The sequence below is a fragment of the Brassica napus genome, unplaced genomic scaffold (genome assembly GCF_020379485.1).
Source record: "Brassica napus cultivar Da-Ae unplaced genomic scaffold, Da-Ae ScsIHWf_1202;HRSCAF=1721, whole genome shotgun sequence".
Classification (NCBI taxonomy): Eukaryota; Viridiplantae; Streptophyta; class Magnoliopsida; order Brassicales; family Brassicaceae; genus Brassica; species Brassica napus.
The window spans coordinates 74,995-79,201 of record NW_026014625.1 but is presented as its reverse complement, the minus strand read 5'-3'; the positions used below and the strand labels follow the sequence as shown (position 1 = coordinate 79,201).

The following is a 4,207-nucleotide window of genomic DNA, read 5'->3' as shown; positions in this document are numbered from 1 at the left end:
TAAATCCAAAGAATAAAGTTAAATTATAAACTCAGATTCTTAACTCTAAACCCAGAGGATAAACCCTAAACTATAACCTTAAACCATAAACCCAAAAGATAAATATTAAACCCAATGCTAAAATCTCAACCCAAATCAATAGGATAAACGCTAAAAACTAAACCTCAAACTTAAAGGATAACCTAAACCCAAATCATAAACCTTAAAGCCTAAACCCAAATAACACCAGGATATCAATATTGTTAGTTAGTTTTTTGTTAGGGATCGGGTATAATTATTGACCCTAAACCAATTATTTACTAAAATAATCTTTGGGTTGAGATCTATAGTGATAACCGATCACTGATCGATAAACAGCTAACAATATTGATTTCCGGATAACAAATATACATTACTTAACATATTTGATATGAACAATCTGATTAATGAAATGTATGTGTTATATTCAAATTTAAAGAAATATTGGTCGTCCAATATATTTTTAACTGGATATTATTTACTTTATCCCTCTAACGATTGTCGTGATTTATTGTTTAGGATTTACATTACTCTATGATTATGTTTTACAATTCGATGTTTAAGGTTTATCCTTTGGATATAGGGTTAAGGATCACCCTTTGGAATATGGTTTATCTTTGGGTTTAAGATTTAGTGTTTATCCTTCGGGTTTAATATTTATCATATGGGTTTGAGTTTTGATTTTATCATTTGGATTTATGGTTTATCCTTTGAGTTTAGGGTTTATCCTTTAGACATATAAAAAACCCAGAAAAAAACTTGGGATATATTGTTGTACTATGAGTGAACCGCCATTTACAACTAGTATTAAGATTAGTTGTTTTTATAAAGTTTTATCAAGCTAACAACCATTTCAATTACATGTTGGAGAACTAATATTATGTTTTTTTTTAATTCTTACCTCCACACAGTAAACCTTAAGCCCTAAAAGCTAAATCCAAAGAATAAACTTAAATCCTAAACACAAACTCTTAACTCTAAACCCAGATGGTAAATCCTAAATTCTAATCTTAAACCCTAAACCCAAAAGATAAATATTAAACCCAATGGTAAACTCTAAATCCAAACCCATATGATAAAATGCTAAACAACTAAACCTCAAACTTAAAGAAAACCCTAAACCCAAATGATAAACTCTAAAGCCTAAACCCAAATAATACTAGTTATTCGGATCATATCATTATTGTTAGCTGGTTTTTCTATCAGTGGTCGGACGTAATTATAAACCCTAAACCAAAGATTACACATGTAACACAATATTAGTTTCCTCAACATATAATTGAAAATGGATGTTAATACATTAAATGTTTCTAAACCAAATTACGTTACATGTATTATTCGCTTTGAGTTAACCAACAAATTACATTATCTATTCAAATAATCTTTGTGTTAAGATCTATAGTGATAATCGATAACTGATTGAAAAAAAAACTAACAATATTGTTTTCCGATAACAAGTATACATTGCTTAATATATTGGATATGAACAAACTGATTAATGAAATACATGCATTATAACATTTAACTTTAAAGTAGGATTGGTGATGTCTTGCATATTTTCATTGTTTTATCCATTCATCCATGAGCATTTTCATCATATAGATTAGGATTTAGTCATGTCTAGGTTGCATTTTGCATTCATTGTCTTTATTAGGTGTTGGAGTGTGCCATGGAGTGATTTGAGATGTTTGGAAGCATTGTGATCCAAAAGGGGGTGAAAGATGAGCATGGATGGAGCCTTAGAGAAATCTTCTGTTTCTGAGATTTTGTGGAGACACAGCAAATTGAGTTACCTTTCTAATGGAAGTGGTTTCTAGTCATTTGAAGATGTAATGAAGGAGTTATGACCAATTTACTAGAGGAATATCCACCCTTTTCGAGCATCCTGGAGCGACCTCTCAGAGCGACCTACCAAGGTCGCTCCCAGCCAGAGCAACCAGCCCAGAGCGACTATCTCAAGTCGCTTCAGCCAGAGCGACTAGCCCAGAGCGACCAGCTCAAGTCGCTCGCGTTTTGACGGGGTGAGACACGAAGAAACGCGTCGGGAGCGACCTCCTGGAGCGGCTATGCTAGGTCGCTCCGCGTGTTTTGCTTGGACGCTTTTTATGTTATTTCAGGGGCCTTTTGGTCATTTGTTTTGTTGTTTTACATTGCCTAAACCTAAGTTAAGTACTTTTGTAAGCCATTGGAGGCAGAGAATCTCTTTTGTGAAGAACAACTAGTAAAACTTCTTGAGATTCAGATTGCTTTCATCTTGTGTTCTTGTTGATTTCTTATCTATTTCTCTACATGATTAATCTGAAATCCAATATGGGTTTAAGAGGAATCATGGAGATTAGTGAGTAATCACCTTTTGAATTCATGGGTTAGGGAGATCAAGGGTGATTAGGTTAGTTCTAGTAGATCATTCTTGTTCCTTGCTAGTAGAGTATTCATAATGCATCTTCTGAGTTGGCCACTCAAAAGTTGATCAATAGGCATTTCCCACCCAAAAGGTGTTTGATGAAATGCCTGAGACAACTCTCCTAGGCTTTTAGTATACTTTGCCAAAGACATTTGTTGTTAAAGGTGCTAAGATAGCTAATAGACTTGTTAGTAATGATTGTTTTCATATTATTCAACCAAAGACATTTGATGTTTGAGATATGTTAGCAAATGAGCATTCATCTAGACATAGAGCTTGCTTAGAATTGTGTCTAGGCTTAAGGTCGATAGTTTGATTGATCATTTGCCATCCTTAGTTCGACACTTGATCACCCAAGGTGTAATCCCTATGTCCATGAGTTCTCTTTTCCCTTAGTCAAGAAAGTATCATTATGTTATTGCTTTCTAGTATTAGTAGTAGTTTAAAACCCATCTAAATCATTGGTTGCACTTAGATTAAGTGAGTACTTGCATTCTCGGTGCTTTGATATCCCTGAGAACTGGTTCGACAATCTTTTATACTACAACATTTGTCTTAGGAGCCTTGAAAACTCCTAACATCAAATTGGCGCCGTTGCCAAATTCTGAGTAGATTTAAACATTGAGATTTAGTTACTTGCTTGAGACTAAGTCATTTTTCTTTTTTCTTATCACTGGTTCTACATCTTCCTTTCTCTTTGAATTTTAGGTGTATGAACTTGAGGAGCAGAGGCACAACAAATCTAGTTCCAAGAGTTGCAGACATCAGAGCTTTTGAAAGAGAGATATCAAGAAAAAGAAGACAAGAAGAGCAGCAAGCTCAATTACCGAGGTTGGATATTGATATGGCTGAGTTACCAGAAGGGGTTCCCCCACAACAACAACCACAACACCAACCGCGACCAGCTCGGGCCATTGGTACCTATGATCGTCCAAACATCAATGGTCAGAGGTTGGGTATCCGCGCTCCACCAATGGAAGCCAACAACTTTGAGGTCAAACTTGGACTCCTCAACGTGATCGAGAACAACAAGTATCATGGCTTGCCTGTAGAGGACCCTTTTGATCACTTGGACAAGTTTGACAGCTACTGCGGATTGTCAAAAACCAGTGGAGTGTCCGAAGACGCCTTCAAGCTCAAGCTATTCCCTTTCTCTTTGGGGTATAAGGCACGCCACTGGGAGAAGACTGTACCCAGTGAATCAATCACTACTTGGGATGAGTGCAAGAGAGCATTCTTGGAGAAATTCTTCTCCTCCTCAAGAACTGCTAAGCTGAGAAATGAGATCTCTAGTTTCCAACAGAAGAACTTGGAAGGATTCAGTGAAGCCTGGGAGAGATTCAAAGGCTATCAAACCAAATGCCCACATCATGGTTTCTCTAAGGAGAGCTTGCTCAGTACCTTCTACAGAGGTGCCCTTCCTAAGTACAGAGCCAAATTGCATACAGCTAGCAATGGGTTCTTCTTGGGAAGAACTGAAGATGATGCAGAAGAGCTGGTTGACAACATGGTGAAGAGTGATGCAGTCTACAGTGCAGACCACGATAGAGGCAGTAGGGGTGATGATAAGCAGACGAGGAAAGAGATCAAAGCTTTGGAAGACAAGATCGACCTACTCATTGCTGAAAAATCCACCCAAGAGCAGCTGAAGTTGTTGGTAACTCCAAGCAGGAAGATCCACCTGCTGTCAATGAGGTTGAGGGTTTGGAAGGTCAAGAGAAGTTGTGTTTCATTAACAACAATGGTAGCTGGTACAAAAAGGAGCCCAACTTTCAGTACAACAAC

General features: G+C 36.9%; 1 non-coding gene across 1 annotated transcript; it reads right to left on the bottom strand.

Moving 5' to 3' along the window:
• Positions 1 to 3,692: 3,692 nt before the first annotated feature.
• On the bottom strand, positions 3,693 to 3,799 carry LOC125596393. Its single transcript, XR_007331031.1, has one exon. It is a non-coding gene; the product is annotated as a small nucleolar RNA R71 (small nucleolar RNA).
• Positions 3,800 to 4,207: the final 408 nt, after the last annotated feature.